Consider the following 26481-nt stretch of genomic DNA (forward strand, 5'->3'; position numbering starts at 1 on the left):
TATAGCATCATCTCTATCAGATTCTTTCTGCCTGTTTGGAAGAAGAAAATCGAGTAAATCACAAGTAAATTCTGTATAAAAGGAATTGTCTCACTAGAAGAACACCGACTATAAGGCCTAATAGGACATATGAAAGTCATAGTGGGGAAGGTCTCCTACACAAAGCTACCTACTATGGAGCAGAGTAAAAAACAACTACCAACAATGGCCGGCATGTAATACTACATTTCTCCTACAATGTGGGCAGCACTATCAATGCCTGACTGGCTGCAATTATTGGCTGTTATCTCCAGTGAATTCTGAAGCCAAAAGCGCAATGACCGCTGATCATGGGGCGGTGGATGCTGCACTTGATATTATGTTATTTATGTCCTATATTTGGTGTTGTGCACTTATATCAGCCTGGAGCTCCCAGTAATAACCACATAATCTACTCACATTTCTGAGATATTTCTGCTGGATGATGGGGTACACTCTGGAGGGGACTTGATAGTGGTGGTACAGAGCTAAAAACAGAGTAATAAGATATAAATTTCTATTTTTTTACTTTTTGAGGTCTTTTTTTACATATTCTGGATTTATTGATCACATACTTACTTTAGAAAGCCTTTCAGAAGATGACGTAAAATTTTGGAAGAAAAGGCTGTCATTATCCTCACTTGTATCCTCCTCCTCTGAGTCCATATGCTTGTCTGTATCAGCGTGATCTACAAGACATAGGTAATGAAGTGTTATTAGAGGTTGACAGTGTAACACAGTCATCATTTATCACTAATATTAATGGGACCTGATTGTCACATATTAAGGAAGATGAGACAAACAGCCGCTTAGTCTAGATGACGTCTCCTTCTACTTACTGATAAATAAGCTGGTGTCCACGTCTGACACAATCTGAGGGACGTACTCCGGCTTCTGACTTAGAAGGTTTTCAAATTCTAAGTTACAGAGGAATGGATAAGTCTTGATCTCGAAGGCTCCTCCTGGAAAAAGAAAACCAAAAGTTGAGCAGACATTGTCAGAGACTGCTCCATATCGGAACAATTTATCTTAATCTAAACTAATGACATAACCGAAGGAAACAAGCTGAAAGTCATAGTATGGAGAACTAGAAATAGGCAAGCAGATAGAAAAGTGCTGATCCTCATGGACAGGAGCGATATGTCCTCGTTGTAAAAAGTGAATATAAAAACTAATATATTGGTTACCTGTCCCAAGTCTTTGTACAGGATTTGTTCTGAGCAGGTCATCAATGAGGTCCTGAGCATCAGGAGGGGGAGAGCGATCCCAATCCCAAATGATGTCTCCTGTTATATAAGAAAATTACAGAAAATAAAACCTCTGTATTGGACTATAAGAAAAAGCAAAGGAAATAACTTAACCCATGTAACCAGTCTAAGCAATGATCGGATTATTCTACTTACCAGTGACAATATTTTTATGAAGCTCAGATAGGGAGTCCCCATGAAATGGTACATATCCCATCAGAAATTCATGCAGGATGATCCCCATTGACCACCAGTCAGCAGGTCTTCCATAGCCTTTCTTCAGGATGATTTCTGGGGCCATATAATATGGGGTGCCACAGTGCTGGAAACCGACAGAAGATAAAGATGAGAATCGATGAAATGATTATTATGACAAGTTCTCCACATAAAAACACAATAACAGAAGATAAAATATGAGTGGAAAAGTTCTCTAGAAATGAAGAACGTGGAGAAGAGACAATAGTGTCATGAAATTTGTAAAGAACAAGCTAAGTTCCTGTAAGTAAGTGATGCCGACCTCATGGTCCTGGAACTCTCTGGCGATGTCCTCCAATGATTCCTTGTGGGTGTTGGCTTCTGGTATCATGACACCAACTTTTGAAATCCCAAAATCGGCGACTTTAATGTGTCCAGCCGGTGTAATCAGGAGGCTGTGAAAGAAAAGATAGTTTTAGCCTCACAGGCCATGTGGTAATAAATAACTTTACCCACTTTATTACTACAGGGGGCACTTACTTCTCTGGCTTCAGGTCTCTGTGCACCACGCCATAGCTGTGCAGGTATTCCACAGCAAGAACTGCCTCTGCAAAGTACAGGCGGGCCAAGGTGACAGATAAAGGACCCCTGGTTCTTAGGAGGGTTGCGCAGTCTCCACCTATAGAAGAAAGGAAATATGAGCGGTGAGGGGTTTATACAGCAAACCACCATGAAGTGTCATGAGAAGTGAGCGAAGACATTGGGGCAGGAGACAATATATACGGACAGTGTCAGACTGAAGAACATTGGGTCCACCAGAGGATTTGATTCCGAGGGCCCACCTTTCTCCCCCAATCAAGAGCCCCATAGTGCAAACCTTGCAGCTGGTATGAACTCTCCTGAAGGAGAAGCCAGGGCCCACCGGAGGATTCTCCGGTTCTCTGGTGGGCCAGTCCAACCCTGTATACGGATATAGTGTACAGAATATTAGTCTGAGGTCATGGTGAAATGGCGTCTATGTCACTAATAACATAAAGTGATGTCACATCTCGTCTAAAGCTGGAGATACTGACGTGCTCAGTGCGGACATACAGGGAGATCATACACATCAATGACTTTCCGGAATATCTATAGTAAATGCTCTGCTGGGATGTAACCGCTCACGGGGACAAGTCCTAATGATAAGATGTCAGCAGACATGGGCTGAATATAATACATATACATGTCCTACCTCCTACATACTCCATGACCATACACAGGTGAGATCTAGTAGGGAAGGAGCAGAGCATGGAGGTCACATAGGGACAATCAGCGAATGTCAGGATGTCCCTCTCCAGAAAGGCCCCTTCCACAGCTGTTGGAGTATCCAGGGTCTTCTTGGCCATTTTCTTCATAGCGAAGATCTTCTTTGAATCTTTATGGTGCACTAAGTAGACGGATCTGCAGAGAAGGAGAAACCATGGTTTATAATGAATCATTAACAGTCCGTCTATAGAAGTCATTATATGATCTTCTGTATTCATGTTTAATGCTAGAAGTCACTAGAAATACACATCTAGTAATCTATGAAATAATACTACATAGATCACCTATGGGAGGTCTGCACAATCCCACGTGTGCCAGAACCTCACCCAGGTCACATTATCACCTATGGGAGGTCTGCACAATGCCGCATCTGCCAGACCCTCACCCAGGTCACATTATCACCTATGGGAGGTCTGCACAATGCCACGTCTGGTGGAGCCCTCAGCCAGGTCACATTATCACCTATGGGAGGTCTGCACAATGCCACATCTGCCAGAACCACACCCAGGTCACATTATCACCTATGGGAGGTCTGCACAATGCCACGTCTGCCAGAACCACACCCAGGTCACATTATCACCTATGGGAGGTCTGCACAATGCCACGTCTGCTGGAGCCCTCACCCAGGTCACATTATCACCTATGGGAGGTCTGCACAATCCCACGTGTGCCAGAACCACACCCAGGTCACATTATCACCTATGGGAGGTCTGCACAATGCCACATCTGCTGGAGCCCTCAGCCAGGTCACATTATCACCTATGGGAGGTCTGCACAATCCCACGTCTGCCAGAACTACACCCAGGTCACATTATCACCCATGGGAGGTCTGCACAATGCCACGTCTGCCAGAACCACACCCAGGTCACATTATCACCTGTGGGAGGTCTGCATAATGCCACCACTGCCAGAACCCTCACCCAGGTCACATTAACAGGTCATTTCCCTATGATAACACTGAATTGCAGAGCACAGAGGCTGAAGCCTTGTCATAGGAAAACCTGAGAAATGTGGATTATACCAACTGAAATCTCACCCAAAAGATCCGCTGCTGATCAGTTTAGATGTTTCGTAGTCGCTCATACGCGGCTTTCTCGCCGGAATCAATAATTCCATCAAGTTCTAGAAAAGAAGAAGAAATGATATTAAGATCTAGAAGCTTCGGGAGAAAATCTCCAGATGCAGAAACGTCTCCTCCTATATTATGTCCCAGCTGATGTCACTGATCCGATGTAGGGACGATACAAGCCGGACGCTCCGCAGACACGGATGTAATATAAGGGGGGATCCTCCATACATCGGAATCATTGTACAGTGCTGGATAATGTGAGAAATCACACAGAGGAGAACTTACAGAGGATCTGTCAGGAGGTGTGTGCTATGTAATCTGAGAGAAGTATGATGTAGGGGCTGAGACCCTGATTCCAGTGATGTGTCACTTACTAGGCTGTGTGGTGTTGTGTCAATAAAATCAGTGTTTTATCAGTAGGAGATTATCACTAGAGGACCATCTGTCTCGTGCCATGTAGTCCTATTGCTCTGTTACCCCACCCCCACCACTGAATGGCAGCTTTCTGCCTATGCACACTATACATAGAAGCTGCCAATCACTGGTGTGGGCGGGGTAATACACAGAAAGCTGCCAATCACTGGTGTGGGCGGGCTTATACACAGAAAGCTGCCAATCACTGGTGTGGGCGGGGTTATACACATAAAGCTGCCAATCACTGGTGCGGGCGGGGTTATACACAGAAAGCTACCAATCACTGGTGCGGGCAGGGTATTACACAGAAAGCTACCAATCACTGGTGTGGGCGGGGTTATACACAGAAAGCTGCCAATCACTGGTGTGGGCGGGGTTATACACAGAAAGCTGTCAATCACTGGTGTGGGCGGGGTTATACACAGAAAGCTGCCAATCACTGGTGTGGGTGGGGTTATACATAGAAAGCTGCCAATCACTGGTGTGGGTGGGGTTATACAGAAAGCTGCCAATCACTGGTGTGGGCGGGGTATTACACAGAAAGCTGCGAATCACTGGTGGGGGCGGGGTTATACACTGAAAGCTGCCAATCACTGGAGTGGGCGGGGTATTACACAGAAAGCTGCCAATCACTGGTGTGGGCGGGGTTATACACAGAAAGCTGACAATCACTGGTGTGGGCGGGGTATTACACAGAAAGCTGCCAATCACTGGTGTGGGTGGGGTTATACAGAGCTCAGCATTCAGAGCACTGCCAGATCTGCAGCAGAACAAAATATTGATTTCATCACAACTGCTGCCCTCAGTAAGGTAATGAATACATCGTTGGAATCAGGGTCTCTGCCTCTACATTATGCTGCTCTCAGATGAGGAGCAAAAACCTGCTGACAGATTCCCTATAGTATAAATGCTATTATCTAATGCAATGGTGACATCTCCTCTGATGATAGAGGCGTCCCCTGGTTATATGGGGATAATACTGGACGGGTCATTCACACCCGTGATCTGGTGATACATGGACATCTCCCTCTATAATACTTACATCGGCAGATTCTTGGATCTCCGGGATCTCTAAGATTACATTGTCAGGATCCAACAGCTCAGTTGTTTCTAAAATAGTGATAAAATGATGAAGAAATAAAATATATTAGACAATATTAATCCTACATATATAATACAACAATATAACAGAGAAATGACAAGACGTCTGTGAATGGGATTAATACTCGTTATATGGGGACTCTATATATGGGAACGTCCAACGCAGCCATAGATAAATGTAATGTAAATGGTGGAGGACCCCAATGACCACATGAATGAGGAACCCATCACCCTCGCTGCACATGTGAGCGATGGGAAGAGAGCTAAAGCGTAAGAGCCCTATGCAAATTAGCCTGGAAGTGCACAGGGGCGTGTCACTGCACTCAGACTTCTTCTTCCCCGCCCCCAGTGCACTTCCATCCTGATTTGTTTATGACTTCTACCTTAGTTTTCTCCTGACTGGCACTTTGGATTTCTGGAAAAAATGTGAGAAAATGTCCTGTCCAGTCCTCCCACTACTCCCAAATGTAACATGTGCTGCCAGGTTCCCATTACACAGAGTGGAAAGAGTAAATGTGACATTGTCCCCTGTTCTGTATAATATCCGGATATTTCCTGTAGAAGGTTGTGTGGTCGGCTCACCTGTAGTCAGATCGCTGCTCGGCCCCGGCTGACTCATATTGGGGTCAGGGGTTTCTGGGGTCACATTTTGCTCGTCTTCGGTGTCGCCTTCTGGTGTCTCCTGATAGATAGAATATATAGTATTAACACGTGGAGCCTTCCAGTAAATCACCAAATCCATGAATCAGGAAGGACTAAACCTGCATTTACAGATGCACCAACTGTAACTATACAGATCAGCCGCCATCATGAGGGCTTTTCTCAGAAAGTTCTCTCAGATCTACACCAGATCTTCTGATGATTGACTGGTGATCTGGAGAAGATCAGGAAACAACGACATGTGATAGAGAAGATGATGGATCCTTACCAGGCTTTCCGAGGAGCGGGCCGGACCTTCCAGTACACACAGGACCTTCTCGGCCAGTTCTTTAATAGAAGCCAAATCTCCATGTTGAGATCTTTTTTCAGCCTATAAAGAAGAAAAGAAACAAAAATGAAAATTCTGAGATGAGAAAGGTCACAATAGAGGCGGCCATTGTATGTGACGTCTTCTCCTCTCTGAAGATACAATGACTACATATCTGGGGACTCGTTCTGTTTTATATTGGAAGAAAGAAGAAGCTTCTATCCCACCATTATTATCCATTATTGTGGAGAAGATTTGTGTGGAGCATCCGCCATTTACCTGCTGTAGTAATGTCCTGATGTTCTGATGTAAATCCATCAGATACTCTGAGGTGATATGACCTCGGTGGTATTTGGTCAGGCAGTCCCTTACTAGCTCCACCACCAGCTGGTGAGTGAAGCTGAGTACGCCATCGGGTGGTAGAAGCACCATCTCATTGCGATAGGTGGTAATAATCTCCCATAGAGCTTCTACCTGAAGATTGTCCAAAAGTAAATCAGCCATAGCTATAAACTGCAAGTGCGATCAGTCACTATGGAATAGCGAGAAACTGCAAGTGCATTCAGTCACTATAGAGCCAACAAAGGCTGCCCTGACCCTGTGTACATTGTATAAGTAGTGACTGCGACCTGTGATGTCATAATGACTGATCATCACCAGTGATGTCATCATGGAATCTTGTGATGGAATCTTTTGATGGAATCTTATAGAGGCAGCTCTGCACAAATACATGCTGCCAAGCAATATTTAAAGTGTGTGGGGGCTTATGTTGTATATAGGGGGCTATGTTAGGTGTAGCGACGGCGTCCCTGCCCTCTGCTAGGCAGGGACGCTGTTCCCCTCACCTCTCTGCTCCGTGCCCGGCGTCCTCCTCCCGCTCTGCTGGCAGTGCGCGCTCCTTCCCGGCCACTGTGCTTAGGGCGCGTGCTCTCTCCCTCTCTCTTAAAGGGGCCGCGCGCACCGTCCTAAGGAGTCCCCGGCCAATGGCCGGAGGACTTCACCATATATAAGGCACCTCCTCCAAAATGGAGGTGCCCGAGCAATGTTGTTGCACTGTTCACTACTCTGCTTCAGCCCTCAGGTCCCGTTGCCAGTTACCTGCCAGATACCTGCCAGATTCCTGCCGGCTTGCTGTCTTATTCCTGCCTGATATTCAGCTACCTGCCGGCTTGCCTAAGGTCCGACGGTCTGCCTTACAACTCCTGTCAGGCTGTCTAAGGACCAGCTTGCCCGCTCACCTGGGAGCGCTCATCTGCTGCCTGTCTGCTAGCCTACCTGGAGGCTCTGCCGTCACGTGCTGTGACCACCCGCCTGTCCAGAGACTCCTGCCCGCTCACCTGGGAGCGCTCATCTGCTGCCTGTCTGCTAGCCTACCTGGAGGCTCTGCCGTCACGTGCTGTGACCACCCGCCTGTCCAGAGACTTCTGCCCGCTCACCTGGGAGCGCTCATCTGCCGCCTGTCTGTTGGTCTTCCTGGAGGCTCCGCCGTCACATGCTGTACCACCCGTTTATCCAGAGACTCTCGCCTGCTCACCTGGGAGCTCACGTCTACCATCAGCCGCCACAGGTCGTACCAACCCTTTACCCAGAGACTGCCCCGGTCACTTGCCGTGACCATCTGCCCGTTCATCCAGAGACTGCCCCGGTCACTTGCCGTGACCTCCTGCCCGTTCTTCCAGAGACTGTCCCGGTCACCTGCTGTGACTGCCTGCCTGGTCGCCACCCGCTCCCTTACAAGGACCGCCCCCTTGTATAGTAGCTCAGAGGTTCCGCCTCCCAGACCCTTTACATTAGGGCTCAGCTGTATATATGGGGCTATGTGAGGGCTCAGCTGTATATATGGGGCTATGTGAGGGCTCATACTGTATATAGGGGGCTATGTGAGGGCTCACACTGAATACATGGGGCTATGTGAGGGCTCAGCTGTACATAGGGGGCCATGTGAGGGCTCATACTGTATATATGGGGCTTTGAGAGGGCTTATAGTGTATATATGGGGCTATGTGAGGGCTCAGCTGTATATAGGGGGCTATGTGAGAGCTCAGCTGTATATAGGGGGCTATGTGAGAGCTCATACTGTATATAGAGGGCTATGTGAAGGTTCATACTGTATATAGGGGGCTATGTGTGGGCTTATACGGTATATAGGCGGCTATATGTGGGCTTATACAGTATAAAGGGGGATGTTAGCATACTTAATTCTGCTCAATATTAAATTGCACAATTAATAATATAAAATCATAATTATAATTAATATGTTAATATTAATATTGAGCAGAATTAATTTTATTTTTTTTTATGTGTAGTGCAACAGAGCACCTGGGTGTTAATCGCGTGACTTATCACATCATCTATCAAAGAGAATCATGTGACATGTCGGGTGCTGGGGTCCCCCACCTTCTAAACTGCACAAGGCCTCGGCTACTCTTAATCCGTCCCTGCTACTATCCCACCATTATTATTCATTATTGTGGAGAAGATCTGTGCGGAGCGTCCGCCACTTACCTGTTGTACTAATGTCCTGATGTTCTGGGGTAAATCCGTCAGATACTCTGAGGTGAGATGACCTCGGTGGTATTTGGTCAGGCAGTCCCTTACTAGCTCCACCACCAGCCGGTGAGTGAAGCCGAGGACGCCATCGGGTGGTAGAAGCACAATCTCAGGGCGATTGGTGGTAAGAATCTCCCATAGAGCTTCTACCTGAAGATTGTCCAAAAGTATTTTAGCCATAGCTAGAACCTGCAAGTGCAATCAGTCACTATGGAATAGTGAGAAACTGCAAGTGCGATCAAGTCACTATGGAATAGCTAGGAACTGCAAGTGCGATCGGTCACTATGGAATAGCGAAAAACAGCAAGTGCGCTCAGTCACTATAGAGTCAACAAAGACAGCCGTGACCCTGTGTACATTGCATAAGTAATGACTGCGAGCTGTGATGTCATAATGGCCGACAATCACCAGTGATGTCATCACGGAATCTTGTGATGGAATCTTCAAGGGGCGGCTCTGCACAAATACATGCTGCCTAACAATATGCTTTTTGGTGTTCTCTTTTATTTCCCATTACAACACAACCAGCATAAGGGAATGTTCACACGTTGCATTTTTGCTGAATTTTTCTCTGAATCAAAAACCAGATTGGTGGCAGGAAAAACCCTGCGTACAGTCCGCACTCATTTGCTGTGTTTTTGCAGTGTTTATACTTGCGGGTTTTTTTTCATTAATTTGAATGAGTGAAAAACGCTGCAAAACCCCTGAAAGAATTAAGATGCTGCAGATTAAAGAAAAATGCAGCATGTGAATGAGACTTCAGAAATCTCATTCAATAAGCTGGTACTGTAAAAAGCTGAAAAAATGCTACTTGTGAACATATCCCAAAGATACACTCAGTCATATTATGGGAAATATTGTGTATATTTATTCCTCACATGTCTTTTTTTTACCATAGAACATTTACCTCATTGGTTGCAGAGATTACTATTAACAAATGTGACAAATATTGAAGAGTTAATAAGTGACCCAAGGAGTCAATCATTTATGTCATTAACATTAATCGTTGTTTTCTGTAAACTTCCATCCTTTACCGTGTGGGACACGGCCAGACTCCCTAGAAAGATGGTTTATTACAAAGGTTTACCGACCATCAAAGCAGTCAGAAAAACACAAGAAACACATAACACAAACTGATACATTTTATTGTAATACACAATGAACACGACACAGATCAGCTGTGCAGCGGAGGCCGAAGCCTGAAATTACTAATATCCAGCCCTAGTTACAGGGGAAATCAGCAATCATAAGCTTGTATTTAGGTAGGGAAATGCTCCTCTTTTATGTCCTTATTGTGGGCACAATGTGTGGAATAAATAGAGATGAGCGTTGTTCTACTCGAACTGTTCGCCAATCTCAAATTCGAGCTGTTTTGGGCGGTGTTCGAGCCGTTCGGCGAACACGAACGATTTGAGAAAAATTCGGCTGTTCGAGGTTATGTTCGATAACTGTTCGTGCACCAAAATCATAACTGGATTTTTTCTCAGTAATGCTGAAAATTAATGTTAATACGCAGTTTGAGTGTACAGCGGGGCGGGGGGAGGGGCAGGGGATGGATCTCTGCTGGAATAATGAAGAACTCCATTTTTTTTTCTCTTTCCCGCATTTGCAGTGGGGAGGTGCAATCTGTCAGCCTATCAGCAACGCACACACGGAGCGAAGTGCTTTTTTTCACACAAGCAAGGGCATGTGTCATTGGCAGTGTATGTCACATGTCCTTGCCCTATAAGACCAAGCCATTTTCCCCGTCGCCACCATTTTCTCACTGCTGCAGCTGCTTGTTAGACGGCACCGCTGTTGCTGTGTGCGCTATACCTTGTTAATTTCAAGCCAATTTTCGCACAAATCTACAGATAGCTTGGGAGTAGGGAATAGTTGTGATTGCAGTCCTTTTAAGGACTAGGTTACAGCATTTCCTACGACTTTTATCAGGCAGGTCTGTGCTCTTAAATAGATTGTGGGAGTAAAGACTAATTGTAATTGCAGTCCTTTTCAGGACTAGGTTACATCAGTTCCTATCAGTTTTTGCCAGGCAGGTCTGTGCCAGTGCTGTGCAAGTTTTTTTCACAGCATTTGGCTGAATCTAGCAAAGCTAATCCTTTTTGGCCTATTGCAGAGTGTGTTAGTCAGTGGAATAGCCTATCTGTGTTGCAAGATATACCACCTGTGTATAGAACACCAATTTTTTTACTGCACCAAGTGAAGTAAAATCTTTTGGGCATAGCATCATTCTATTAGTCATCTATACTGACCTCCATCAGGTTGCAAATTAAAAATAATTTTTATCTGCATCTAGCTCTGAAAAAATATTTGGCCTTCTAGCAGTGTGTGGGACTTTCTCTATTAGTCCATCTATACTGACCTCCATCAGGTTACAAATTCAAAATAATTTTTTGTCTGCATCTAGCTCTGAAAAAATATTTGGCCTTCTAGCAGTGTGTGGGACTTTCTCTATTAGTCCATCTATACTGACCTCCATCAGGCTGCAAATTCAAATTAATTTTTTGTCTGCATCTAGCTCTGAAAAAATATTTGGCCTTCTAGCAGTGTGTGGGACTTGTTCTATTAGTCCATCTATACTGACCTCCATCAGGTTGCAAATTGAATATAATTTTTTGTCTGCATCTACTTCTGAAAAAATATTTGGGCTTCTAGCAGTGTGTGGGACTTGGTCTATTAGTCCATGTACACTGACCTCCATCAGGTTGCAAATTAAAAATAATTTTTATCTGCATCTAGCTCTGAAAAAATATTTGGGCTTCTAGCAGTGAGTGGGACTTGTTCTATTAGTCCATCTATACTGACCTCCATCAGGTTGCAAATTGAATATAATTTTTTTCTGCATCTAGCTCTGAAAAAATATTTGGGCTTCTAGCAGTGTGTGGGACTTTCTCTATTAGTCCATCTATACTGACCTCCATCAGGTTGCAAATTAAAAATAATTTTTTGTCTGCATCTAGCTCTGAAAAAATATTTGGCCTTCTAGCAGTGTGTGGGACTTGTTCTATTAGTCCATCTATACTGACCTCCATCAGGTTGCAAATTGAATATAATTTTTTTCTGCATCTACTTCTGAAAAAATATTTGGGCTTCTAGCAGTGTGTGGGACTTGGTCTATTAGTCCATCTATACTGACCTCCATCAGGTTGCAAATTAAAAATAATTTTTATCTGCATCTAGCTCTGAAAAAATATTTGGGCTTCTAGCAGTGAGTGGGACTTGTTCTATTAGTCCATCTATACTGACCTCCATCAGGTTGCAAATTGAATATAATTTTTTTCTGCATCTAGGTCTGAAAAAATATTTGGGCTTCTAGCAGTGTGTGGGACTTTCTCTATTAGTCCATCTATACTGACCTCCATCAGGTTGCAAATTAAAAATAATTTTTATCTGCATCTAGCTCTGAAAAAATATTTGGCCTTCTAGCAGTGTGTGGGACTTTCTCTATTAGTCCATCTATACTGACCTCCATCAGGTTGCAGATTCAAAATAATTTTTTGTCTGCATCTAGCTCTGAAAAAATATTTGGCCTTCTAGCAGTGTGTGGGACTTGGTCTATTAGTCCATGTACACTGACCTCCATCAGGTTGCAAATTAAAAATAATTTTTATCTGCATCTAGCTCTGAAAAAATATTTGGCCTTCTAGCAGTGTGTGGGACTTTCTCTATTAGTCCATCTATACTGACCTCCATCAGGCTGCAAATTAAAATAAATTTTTTTCTGCATCTACCTCTGAAAAAATATTTGGGCTTCTAGCTGTGTGTGGGACTTGTTCTATTAGTCCATCTATACTGACCTCCATCAGGTTCCAAATTCAAAATAATTTTTTGTCTGCATCTAGCTCTGAAAAAATATTTGGCCTTCTAGCAGTGTGTGGGACTTGTTCTATTAGTCCATCTATACTGACCTCCATCAGGTTGCAAATTGAATATAATTTTTTTCTGCATCTACTTCTGAAAAAATATTTGGGCTTCTAGCAGTGTGTGGGACTTGGTCTATTAGTCCATGTACACTGACCTCCATCAGGTTGCAAATTGAATATAATTTTTTTCTGCATCTAGCTCTGAAAAAATATTTGGGCTTCTAGCAGTGTGTGGGACTGGGTCTATTAGTCCATCTATACTGACCTCCATCAGGTTGCAAACTGAATATAATTTTTTGTCTGCATCTAGCTCTGAAAAAATATTTGGCCTTCTAGCAGTGTGTGGGACTTGTTCTATTAGTCCATCTATACTGACCTCCATCAGGCTGCAAATTAAAAATAATTTTTATCTGCATCTAGCTCTGAAAAAATATTTGGGCTTCTAGCAGTGTGTGGGACTCATTGTATTAGGCCATCTATACCAAGTTCCACCAGCTTTGAAATTAATAATAATTTTTAGCTGCATCTAGCCCTGAAAATAATTTTTCCCAATAGTGGTAGCAATAGAAATATGGGGCGCGCGCCTGGCTAACAAAAATATACGCTTCATAACACAAAACACCAGCCTAGCGCACTGCATTAATAAGATGGCATCATCGTCTCTCCCAGTGCTAGGCCTACTACGCAGGCTAGCATTCCTGTGCCTAAAACACAATGTATGGGTCCGCGCTAGCCACTATGCTGAGGGGTATAAAGCTGCTGCTAACGCTTTATAACAATTCAATTGGCAGATTTTCACAGAGCTCTTCCACAACGCCCACCCATCGGGCAACAGTTGCCCACCCTCCCTATGGGATCTAGTGGCGAATAGTTGATGCCATTAATCAGAGCGTCAGTTGCCCCGTCAACGTGGCAAGCATACGGTAAGGCATGGGAAGAGTGGACACGACTAGTAGCAGGCAGACGGGTTGACCAATGTGAACAAGCCAGATCACAAGTCACCATAGAATTTCTCCACCAGCTAATGATGAGGGGCATATCAGGGGCGTCAGCGCAGCGGTGTCTGACCGGAGTAGCATTTCACTTCCAACTACTGAATTGGGGAGATGTGACAAAGATTCATCATCAGACAATCCATAAAAGGGTGGAAAAGGGGTCAGCCAAGTCAGGAATGTAGACGTCCCGTCCCGTGTCACTAAAACTGATTTCTCACATCTTATCCCTAACACCATTAACATGACACTCACAATTTGAAGCAACACTAATGTCTACTGCATTTGTGATCGCCTTCTTCGGGGCGCTATGTATAAGCGAATTAGTCCCTCAATCCAAAATTACCACCAGTGGAGGCTTATTACACCAGGACGTAGTCATAGCCAATAATGCAATACGTCTACGCATACACCAATCGAAAACGGTTCCAGCGGGCAGGGGTACTTGGGTACTTCTACAACCCACAAACGGTACACTGAGTCGGGTAACAATAGTAAAAACATATCTAACCATCAGATCACAAAGTAATTTCTTCCTATCACACATTGATGGAACGCCATTATCAAGATACCTGTTCCAAGCTATATTTAATAAATGCATAACATCGGCAGGGAACCACCCCAAAGATTACGGGACACACTCATTCCGCATAGGTGCGGCCACGGAAGCAGCAAGAGCAGGACTGTCAGAAACGGAAGTTCAGAGGATAGGGAGATGGCGATCCACGTGTTTGGTGAGATACATAAGACCGGACTTGTTATCCTAACGTGGTTTGTTTCTTTTACAGGTGACGCTAAGCCAACAGTGTGAGTGATAGGCCACTCGAATATATATTGGGCACAAAAAAGGGCGAAAGTCCGCCCAGGCGGGAGGAAATTAGAGTTTCATAACACATATTTCAACTGGAGAGGTATTAGAGGCCTGCTATGGCCACAGGTACTAATGGAGGTAATCAAGGTAGGGAGAGAGGCAAGAGGTCCGGTCATCTTAGTTATACAGGCCGGGGGAAACAACCTAGGTCATCACAAGAGCGCATAACTAATGGCAATAATGAAACTAGACACTGAGCGCTTCAGAGAATTTTTCACAAAATTAGCTATAGTATGGTCAGAGATTGTGCCGATAGCGGTATGGCAAGGTGCGCGAGACTTCACGGCCATCGAATGGACAAGGTGGGTAATAAATATTCGGATGGCAAAATTTAGAAGAGACAGAGGCGGTGTAGTGATACGACACCGACAACTGGAAGGAGATAAAGCAGGCCTCATACGGCCCGACGGTGTTCACTTAATAGATATTGGACTGGACATATTCCTGTCAGGACTCCAGGACGGAGTGGAACAAGAGTTTTAGAGTGATGGGTGGGGGTCAGAGTCCTGCATACGAGTACGCTGGATCCTCCGTGGCCGGGAAATAGAAAGGACATGTTGGAGAGTTACACTTGTTGGCCAACTTGCCGGAGTGGGGACCCAGGGCATGCTGCAACAAGCTGAATTATTTTAGAAATAAAATGCCTTTCTAATGGGATGAGTATAAAGAGTTAATAAAGCTGTGACCGATCCTCACCCATCCAGTTGTAAGAGTTACATTATTGTATTGTCCATGAAAGGGGGGCGGTAGGGGGGCTGAGCGTCTGGGTTTGGTTGGGGGTCCCCACAGTGTGCCTAGGCTAGATTCATTTAAAAATTCTTATTAGATACACAGGCGGTGCAGCTTGCATCGCAGCTGGGCTACTACGCCCAAAGTATTGCCTAGGCTTGATGCAGTTAAAAATTCTACGCTGACTAGCAGACACTGAAGATTTGGAGCAGACCTCTGAGTAAACAGCTCTTCAGACTCAACCATCTGTGTTACCCCAAGCCATAGTGTATGTAGTTTCTTACAGTTAAAAGGGGGTGGGGGGTGCGACCCAACCCACCTGGAATTGACGATGCCAATGACGCGCCCCTGGGCCTGTGTCGCGCTGCGTTGCGCATGCGGGAGCCTACCCGGAGCCGGATCAGTGGAGGGTTGTAGTCTTGTGGCGGTGACCCGGTCCGTGCCCAGGGAGTCAAACTAGACGGCAGTCTATTAGTAGTAAATAGTTGATGACTACGCCACCCGTTGAGTGCAGCCAGGGAGCTGCTGCTGCAGGGCAGACCGCTGAGGCCGGTGGTAGGATTGTGCAGCGTGATAGTATAACCCCCAACGGGAGGGGTATGGCCTCAGGGCAGCCGACGTGGATGATGGGGGTAGCAGGAACCACTCAGAGACGGTACGGTGTAGTTCAGGGTCTTTACTGGTAACAACGATAGACCCTCCCGGAGTACTTGCTAGCAAACGGGGCCTGGTCAGTCTTTGAGCAGATGGGATCTCCCCTGGCCAGGCGTAGTTGTAGGCCTCACAAACTGACTGTACTCTTCTGGCTACCTTGCTAGAAGCTGATGTAAGTAGCCCACGTCCCTGAGTGTACCGTGTGGTGCTCACCCGTATGGCCGGTGACTCGGGGCCTTCTAATGGCTTCCGCTCCACGATGGCGGTGCTGGTCCCACGCGTGTGACCGTGCCTTCGGGCTTCTGGGCCAGAGGACCTGAAATCCCCTGCCTGACGGATTCTGCTGCTGGGTAGAAGTTAGTCCCCACAGCCTCGGACTCCGGGTCCGGTAAAGAATCTTCTTAGTCAGGGCGAGCGCTGCAGCTGCCAGCCCCTGACTCCTTGGAACTCTCCTGTTTCCTATGCTGCTTCTTGTCTCCACTCTCCTTGTCTCCAGGCTCAGGCCCCTGGACAGGGCCTGCCTGTGGAGCAGAGCCCATAGAGCAGCTCTGCTCCCTGTCTTCTCCTCTCAGAACCCCCTACCCTGCCTCAGCCCCAGGTTTATATAGGGGAAGTCCTTCCCCTCCCAAGACTGGGCAGGAGGTGTGGCATGCACAGGATCCCTGACCAAAGGACCTCCCACCTGCTCTCAGACGTAATATCTCTATCACTGTGGCAACCAGACCCCTGGGGTGTCACATTCCCCCCTAGTGAAATTTAGTACTCCGGGACTAAACATATTTTTGTAACATAACAAAGTATAAACAATAACATTACAATAAGGAAACGCATAAAGCTGGTCACGGCGTGTCCGTAACCGGGTGCAGTCTTTGAAGAAAGCAAGGTGTCCATTTCACCAAAACAGGGAGACGTAACCAGGTAGGGGTCTGTCCTACCCCGAGTCCTTAACAGTCTTTTAGTCCATCCTGGGTTACGCTCCAACTATGTACAGGGTGGCCGCTCTCAGTCCTCGGCCAGTGGGGAAAAAGGGACGGCTGTTCACAGTCCTCAGCCTGGTAAGGGATAGGGAATGGCTGCTCACAGTCCTCAGCCTGGTAAGGGATAGGGACACACGGATAACAGTTCACACTTGTCCCAACGGGGACCACACTTCAATCATTTAACAGTTTCAGCAAGTTCTCATACCCTGATGGGTAACTATGTACAGCTCTTTATTTATGCTACTTCCCTTCAGTAGCGGTGTCCTCTCTTTGTCTCCTCCTGATGGTAGTCTTCAGACCCGTCCGGGTCCTCTTGGCTTTCCTCGTATTGGTAGTACTGCAGCTCCTCCTTGGTTAACGTGGAGGGCGTACAGTCCTTTTGCACCTGGGGAGTTCAGGCCTTGCGACCAGGCGTGGAGAGGGTCGCCGTTGATGACGCCCGGGGTCAGAGGGTGCAACTTTGGGCCTGGGCGCGGGCTGGTGGTGGTAGTGCCCAGGGCTGGAGGGCTTGGCCGCAGGGCTTGTTGCGGGGGCTGGAGCAGGTCGGTGTCTGCAGCGCCCGGAATCGGCGGCTCCACCAGGGGGCCTGGGAGCAGGCTGACGCTGGCAGCGTCCGGGACAGGGAGACTCCTCTTACCTGCTCCCGCGACCGCTCCTGCGTCACGCGTCTTCTCCCGGCGCTGGTCGGGGCCGGCGACGACTGGGGCACTGCCGATGCTGGGCAGCTTAGTCTGCTGCCGGTCCGCCATCTTGCTGTCCGTTCCTGGTGTCCTCCTCCCCCCTAGTGGACCGTGGCCTACCTTCCGGAGATCCTCTTCCGTAGGCCGCGGCTCCGCAGTCAATCGTCGGGGTAGAGGACCTGGCGTCGCGCTCCTGTGACGTCGGCGTCTGCTGGGCTCCTTCCAGGACCTTACGCAACGTCCGGACGTGAGGCGGGGCTTCAGTTCTCGCGCGCTTTTGGAGTCCACGCCCCTCTTCTTCCCGCGCGGCGTCTCCAAGATGGCGCTGGATGGCGGGAAAACTCCTCGGATGGCGGGAAGAAGGCAGAAGATGGCGCCGGATGGCGGGAAAACTCCTCGGATGGCGGGAAGAAGGCAGAAGATGGCGCCGGATGGCGGGAAAACTCCACGGATGGCGGGAATCTTCACAGATGGCGGGAATCTTCACCACTGGTAAGTTTGAAAAGTCTCTTTTTCAGGCACGCAGTACCCGGTGGTTGCGGGCACGAAATCCTGCCGACTACGCCAAAGTTGACGCGCCCCTGGGCCTGTGTCGCGCTGCGTTGCGCATGCGGGAGCCTACCCGGAGCCGGATCAGTGGAGGGTTGTAGTCTTGTGGCGGTGACCCGGTCCGTGCCCAGGGAGTCAAACTAGACGGCAGTCTATTAGTAGTAAATAGTTGATGACTACGCCACCCGTTGAGTGCAGCCAGGGAGCTGCTGCTGCAGGGCAGACCGCTGAGGCCGGTGGTAGGATTGTGCAGCGTGATAGTATAACCCCCAACGGGAGGGGTATGGCCTCAGGGCAGCCGACGTGGATGATGGGGGTAGCAGGAACCACTCAGAGACGGTACGGTGTAGTTCAGGGTCTTTACTGGTAACAACGATAGACCCTCCCGGAGTACTTGCTAGCAAACGGGGCCTGGTCAGTCTTTGAGCAGATGGGATCTCCCCTGGCCAGGCGTAGTTGTAGGCCTCACAAACTGACTGTACTCTTCTGGCTACCTTGCTAGAAGCTGATGTAAGTAGCCCACGTCCCTGAGTGTACCGTGTGGTGCTCACCCGTATGGCCGGTGACTCGGGGCCTTCTAATGGCTTCCGCTCCACGATGGCGGTGCTGGTCCCACGCGTGTGACCGTGCCTTCGGGCTTCTGGGCCAGAGGACCTGAAATCCCCTGCCTGACGGATTCTGCTGCTGGGTAGAAGTTAGTCCCCACAGCCTCGGACTCCGGGTCCGGTAAAGAATCTTCTTAGTCAGGGCGAGCGCTGCAGCTGCCAGCCCCTGACTCCTTGGAACTCTCCTGTTTCCTATGCTGCTTCTTGTCTCCACTCTCCTTGTCTCCAGGCTCAGGCCCCTGGACAGGGCCTGCCTGTGGAGCAGAGCCCATAGAGCAGCTCTGCTCCCTGTCTTCTCCTCTCAGAACCCCCTACCCTGCCTCAGCCCCAGGTTTATATAGGGGAAGTCCTTCCCCTCCCAAGACTGGGCAGGAGGTGTGGCATGCACAGGATCCCTGACCAAAGGACCTCCCACCTGCTCTCAGACGTAATATCTCTATCACTGTGGCAACCAGACCCCTGGGGTGTCACACCAACGTCACGTAAGACACAGCAAGGGGACTCCCAAAATTGTGGCACAGACACCACTTAACCCTAGAACGCATACCTGTGGCCTTGCAGGCCCGCCCAGTTAATTGTTTTCTATTTTCTGCAAGATTACTTTAGTTCGAATTTTGAAACTCTAGGTATTCTTCATGTATATAGTTGTTTGTCATTTGAGTTTGAGTTATTCCATGTTATTTGCACACGGGCCTAAAGGGCCCCAGGTATGTGAAAGTGTAGATTTTTATGGTCATGCGTTCTAGGGTTAAGTGGCATCAATTGCCCCACTGTTGCTTAAAACGGTTGGTGAGGTGATTTTACCAAATCCCCAAGCTTTTAGTCTCCCAAGGATGACACAGGGGTAGAAATGTCCTTGCGAATCCATGATTTGTTCATCTTTATGAACGTGAGTCTGTCTACATTCTCAGTGGACAGCCGCGTGCGCTTATCTGTCAGCACACCACCAGCAGCGCTGAACACACGTTCAGAGAGAACGCTGGCTGCATGGCATGACAAGATCTCCAAGGCGTGAGTGGCGAGCTCCGGCGATTTTTCCAGATTGGAATACCAAAATGAGCAAGGGTCCAGTGACACAGTCATGGCTTCGATGTTCACTTGGAGATTCTCCTGTACCATCCTCTCTAGGCATTGACTATGTGTCAGACTTCTTGTCTCCTGTGGCCTTGCAAAGGATGGGCTAAAAAAGTGGTGAAACGATTCCACAAAATTGCTGTTACCAGCAGATACTGTGTTACTGTTACTGTTTGAGTGATGAAGACTCGACAGTCCCACCGTTGGCAAGTTAGAACTGTGAGATTCACTACGTGCACCACTGGTGTTTTGTGGAAAAGCACATGTAAGATTCTGCAACAGCGTCTGCAGATACTCCTGCATTCGTCAATACCTTTTTATGGCAGGAATTATTTCGGCAAATATACTTTTGTACCGGGGATCTAAGAGTGTGGCAACCCAGTAGTCGGGATTATTTCGAATTCTGACAATCCGGGGGTCATGTTGCAGGTAGTGCAGCAAGAAGGCACTCATGTGTCTTGCGCATCCAGAAGGACCAAGTCCTTGTTGTGTTGGTAGCGAGGTAAGAATCATGCTTCCTTCCTCTGCCCTCTCCCTCCAACCTCGCACAACAGAAATGTGATCAAGGTCTCCCTCATCTGATGAGTCTTCCATGCCCATCGCCAGTTCGTCCTCCACTTCTTCCTCGGCTCCTGCACCTTCCTCAACAGTTTGGCTGCTACCATGCGCCCTGGTTAATCCCTCTCCCCCACCCTCCCATGCCTGCCGCCTTGGTGCTGCCAACCGTCTGGACCTTGGAGATGTTATCCCTTCCGCATACGACTCCTCCTCTACTTCCTCCACCTCCTCTTGTCCCACCACCTGACTCTGAATTCTGTTTAATGTGTGCTCCAGCATGTAAATCACCGGAATAGTCATGCTGATAATGGCATCGTGGTCAGCACTAAACATCTTCGTCGCCATTTCAAAACTGTGCAGAAGGGTGTGTGGTGCCCCTGAGGGTTCAGTCGCCACAGAGTTACTGCATCTCACCCAGAGGTGTGGTATCTCACCCTCAGGTAAGGAAGGCGTATGGCTCGGGACCCTAACTCCTGCATCCAACACATACCCGCAGTGGGGGTAGGGCGAGATTGCTCCTAAGGGAGAGCACAGTCCCAGGTCCCTAGCTGGTTTGAGGGTCCTATGTAGTGGGTGCTTAGGGGAGCAGCTTAGGGGAGCACATGACAAGGAGAGTATAAATAGGAAGCCATCTTAGAAAGAGCAAGCCAGACAGAGGAGGAAAAGTGACAGGAGGAGAGACTAGGCATGAGCTCTGCTCCGGAGGCGGGCCTAGCCTGGGAGGCCCAGGACTGAAGGAGAGAAGAGAGGAGTGGGAGCTGGAAGGCTCCAGGAACCGATAGGACCCTACGGCTACGGGCCGTGCAGAAGGCCACCCGTACTCCCGCTGCTACCAGGAGGTAGAGGGGTCAGGCCAGATAAGGGGAACCGGTCCCTCAACTAGCGGAGAAACAGCAAGGCTCAACTAGAAACCGGAGGCTGCTGCATTTCATGTACTGCAGGCCAAAGTCCACACCAGTCTCACTAAGAAGGTAGCCACATAGGACCCAGGGGACGGAACACACGTCACCCGCCAAGGCCCGAGGATACCGGATAGAAGTGTCACTGGGTGTGAGGTGCAGGGAGAAGGCCAGAGAAAGGACACACAGAAGGGGGTCCTGCTAAGTACTCCGGAGCTATCTGGGGGTGGACTGAGCCCCTCACTGAGTATGCACAGCACGACGGGGGAGATTGCTCTGGTACCTGTAATCTGGACTACAACAACTGTGAGTAATATCTTGAGACGGCATCACACGGACTCTGTGTTCATTACTGACTCCCTGCACTACAACCACCATCATCCACCCACACTGCCCTGAAGCTACACTCTTCCTGTGGTGAGTAATAATACCGTTGCTGCAAAACCACCAGCTTCAGAGGACTGTTCCGCAGCGGCGGCCCCTTTGGCCGCACTCCACAGGTGGCGTAGTCAGACATTATAAAATCCATATATACAAATTACCCTTGGATTGACCGCCCTGGGTCACGGACTGGGTCACCACCACAGTGACTACGACCCCCAGCGTCTACCGGCCCGGCTCAGGGTACCCCATGGCCCAGGGGGCGCGTCAGCTTCATAGGTCCCTGATCTGAGACCACTCCTGCAGCGTGATTTGCCCCACCTCTGGATCTCGTTGGCCCAGGCTATACATCAGAACGTATTGCACCAGGGCTTGTCGGTGCTGCCACAGTCGCTGCAACATGTGCAGAGTTGAATTCCACCGTGTCGGCACATCGCATTTCAGCCGGTGAACTGGCAGGCCCAACGACTTCTGTAGAGATGTAAGTCGTTGAACTGCGGGATGCAAATGGTGGAAGTGAGCACACAGCGACCGTGCCCTCTGCAGAAGGCCATCTAGTCCGGGATAGTGGGCTAAAAATTGCTGGACAACCAGGTTCAACACGTGAGCCATACAAGGCACGTGTGTGACATTGCCCCGGCGAAGTGCCGCACCCAGGTTTGCAGCATTGTCGCACATGGCCTTCCCTGGTTGCAGGTCCAGTGGAGACAACCTTTCATGAAACTGGGTCTCCAGAGCTGACCACAACTCCTCAGCTGTGTGACTCACATTTCCCAGACATTTCAAAGTAAACACTGATGCCATTGAGCCCTGCTGCCAGCATAGTAAGGAGGTGTGCAGGATTCCTTCTGCGCAGTTAGAAAGCAGGTGGCATTACCAGACAGGCTTTGGGTGCAGGTGGCGGACCGAGAGGAGGTTGAGGAGGCAGAAGCAGTGGAGGAACTTCGAGATAAAGAGGATTGACGCACAACTCGTGGGGACGGTAAGACTTGGACAGCAGCCCCTTGTCCTGCTGTCACCATAGTTACCCAGTGCCCAGTCAGCGACATGTAACGCCCCTGTCCATGCCTTCTCGTCCAAGTGTCTGTGGTGAAGTGCACCCTGTCACACACAGAGTTTCTCAAAGAAGCGGTGATGTTGTGTGCGACATGCTAGTGGAGCGCAGGCACACCTTTCTTTGAGAAGTAGTGCCGACTGGGCATCTGGTACTGGGGCACTGTGACGGACATAAGGTCTTGAAAATCCTCTGTGTCCTCCAGGTGGAAAGGCAGCATTTCTGTAGCCAACAGCTTGCAGATGGTGAAATTCAACCTCTTAGCTTTCTCATGGCTAGGAGGAAATGGTCTTTTACTTTTCCACATCTAAGGGACCGAGGGCTGGCTGTTGTGCTTAGACGGTGTTGAGTAGGGTGTCCCCGGCAAACTGCCGGTCTGTGAGGAAGATGCAGGCGGACATGTTAGGTTGCCTTGATCCAAAGGTGGTGCTCTCGATGTCGGAGAGCGCTCAACACTAGCAGGTGTTTCCACTTCCCAATGAACTGACGACCTGCCAATCACACTGGCTGTGGCGGGTAACGAGGTGGCAGGTCTGCGTCCAAAAACATGTGTGACTGCTGTCCACCCAGTCACAGAGGATGAAGAGGCTGCGGATGCACAAGATGGGGCAGGCGGTGGTTGGCCCAGCCGGCTAGGCTGCATTGTAGCACAGTGAGCTTCCCACTGCAACTTATGCTTCATATCCATGTGACGGTACATGCATGAAGTACTCAAACTATGGATTTTTTGGCCTCTACTTAGCTTTTGCTGACAAATATTACAGATAACACGAGTTGGGTCATCCTTATCGATCTGAATAAATGCCCAGGCTATGCAAGGCTTAGAGCCCATGTGACCTGAAGAGCCACTACGACTTGTGGTCAGAGGCAGAGTTGTGGTTGAGGATGCAGTTGTTGACGTGCTTCCAGTACTCCGTCTCTGTTCAGGAAGGCGCAACCTAACCTCGTCGTCAATAGCATCTGTGATGCCCCGCTGCGCTTGGTATCACAGATCCTAGAAGAGTGCATTGATGGAATCCTCCACAAGAGGCCCCCATAAACATTCACACATCTCCACCTTCCACCTCAGACCAGCAGAGGGAGCCCGTTAGGGATATAAATAGGGAAGGTGGAGCTAGGCAGTTCAGTTCCTCTGAAGAGTTCCTGCAGTAGAGAAGCCTAAGAGAGGTCAGTCTGCAGTGGAGCTCAGTCTAGTCTAGAGAACGCAGTTAATAGTTCAGCAGTGGAGCACGAGGCTCCTGCTTGCTAGATTCAGGGAGCCCAGATAGAGCTTAAGGTGTGCCGCTGCCGTAAGATCAGTGAAGCGTGGCAAGCTGCCGTTAGTGTGTATAGCCTAGTGAGGGCCCGAGTAGGCCGAAGGCGAGTGGCGAGTTAGTACATAAGGGGCAGAGGAGCTTAACCAGCTCACCCCGAAGCATTTACCGGACACAGGATCCGAGCTTACCGGTATCTCTATGACCCAGTAAGGCATAACCGGAATCCCTGGAGAACTACAAGTCCCAGGATCGCTAAGGTGCTGATATGTAACAGAGCCAGGAGACTCTTAGGCCCCGCATACTGGGAGCGTGAACTCCAAGAGAAGGCCCTACCACAAGGTCAGCCAGCGCAGGACAGAGACAAAGTTAGGCCTAGCTCCAGGCAGGTCAGAAACTTACTACGCAGACGCAAGAAACAGGAGGCCCTACACCCGCTCATTGGGGAGGATCCTGATATGCACCCTTCACCCTACAGTGCTCCGGGATGTGCCTGAATTTCCACCAGTTAAAGGTACTGAAGTGACTACCGTGTCCGTTCCCGTTCTTGCTCTGACCCAGCTGGGTCTCGCCTGTCCTGCATTCCCCCTGCATACGCTGCCCTGAGACCTAGCTCCACCTGTGGGGAGCTATACCATCGAGCTGCCTTATCACCGGCCTCAGTGGACTGCTGCAGCGCTGGTGCTTGTCACCAGATACCACAGGTGGCGTCATGAACTCTTATAAAATTAACAATTATCCACCCTTTTAAAGAGAGACCCCAGGGTACGGGCCAGGGAGCCAACCACCGCGACATCTCCAAGGCCAGGCAAATGCCCGGGTACCGAGTCATCCCCATCCCCAGGGCTAGTCACATCCTCCTCCACCTCCTCTGCTGACCTCATCGACTGGCTGACTGTGGGTTGACAGTAAGTGGGATCTCCAACCTCGTCATCATCACCCTGTGTGTTATCACACCCGTCGTCCTCAGAGCCAACCTCTTCCTGCCCTGACCGAAAAGTCAAGTTGTCGCTCCAATCAGGTATTTGAATCTCATCATCATCTTCATCATTGTCTCCACCAACAGGAGTTACAGTTTGGGAACAAGGGTCTACATTATGCTCAGAACCTTCTTCATCTGGTCCTGGATCCGACTTATAAAGATTCTGGGCATCAGATCAGATCATTTCCTCATCTGGATTAACAGAAGCTCTGGAGCAGACCTCCGTTTCCCAGGCTATAGTATGAGTAAACAGCTGTGCAGACTCAACCATCTGTGTTACCCCATACTCAGACGGGCAGCTGGAGACTTGGGAGCTGTGAGGAAGCAAGTGCGATTGGGGTGACACCTCTGAGGACTGGAGTATTTGTGATGTTGAAATTGAGGTGATGGAGAGCCCACTTGAAGGAGCACTTGATATCCGTAGAAGCACCTGCTGTTTTTGTGCCTCATCTAGAATTTGTAGCGATGGGCGTGTCCGTAAGAATGGGATCGTATCGCATTGTCCACGAAAAGAAGTCGACATCTTAGTTTGGCTGGAAGATGGTCTTTCTTCTGCAGATGTTACTCCCCCCCCCACCGTGGGGGGCCTCGACCCACCGCCGAACAGGCACCAGTATTGGGATAGGGGGGCTGGCCGTCAGAGTCCACCGCGGCTCTGGCACAAACCCGGCGACACAGAGGTGGCACGGGCAGGAACGGACTAGCCGTGTCGGCTTCTCACTTTTTGGATTTTAGAAGGGCATGACATGCCTATATCTGTGTCTCCCCCTCCTTTTACTCCTCCACCTCTTTTCTTTTCGCATGACTATGTGTACTTGTTACTTTTCCATGTGTTAGTTGTGTCTTCTGAGCAGTTTGTTAGGTTTTGGACACCTTTGAAGGTGTTTTCTATGTGTTTCTATGTGTTTTTGTTTGCCTGTCATTGGTTTTAACGGTGTTCGAAGGTGTTCGATGAACAGTTCGACGAACAGTTCGGCGAACACACGGGTGTTCGACGAACCGAACCGAACTCGAACACTACGGGGGTGGCTCAACACTAGTAATAAATAAAAAAAAAGAGAAAGAAAAAGTAGGAAAAAATATAAATTTTTTAAAAAAAATAAAACAAAATTTAAAAAAATTTAGGTCACTGTCAGTACAAATTGCCATTTCTTACCCCTCCCCATAAAACACATGTCCCATATATACCAATAACTGTCATGAAAAGAGTAATACCGTTTCCAATGAATGTATGTTAGTGGTAGAGTGCAGCCGTGTCCGCTAAACTCCATCCATAGTTTTAGTAAAGTGACGTGAGTAGCAGAAAAAAGTCACAAATTATTGCTCAAATTATCACATTTTTACCCCAATCACTAAATAATATCTACCAATAAGTTCATCTACATTGGGAATAGAGAAATCCCATAGTTATATGGGGGATAATACTGGACATGTAATTCATACACAGCTATCTGGTGATATACAGACATCTCCCTCTATGACACCGGCACA

Source organism: Phyllobates terribilis, unplaced genomic scaffold (assembly GCF_046119375.1).
Source record: "Phyllobates terribilis strain yellow unplaced genomic scaffold, ASM4611937v1 Scaffold_7__3_contigs__length_470593459, whole genome shotgun sequence".
NCBI lineage: Eukaryota > Metazoa > Chordata > Amphibia > Anura > Dendrobatidae > Phyllobates > Phyllobates terribilis.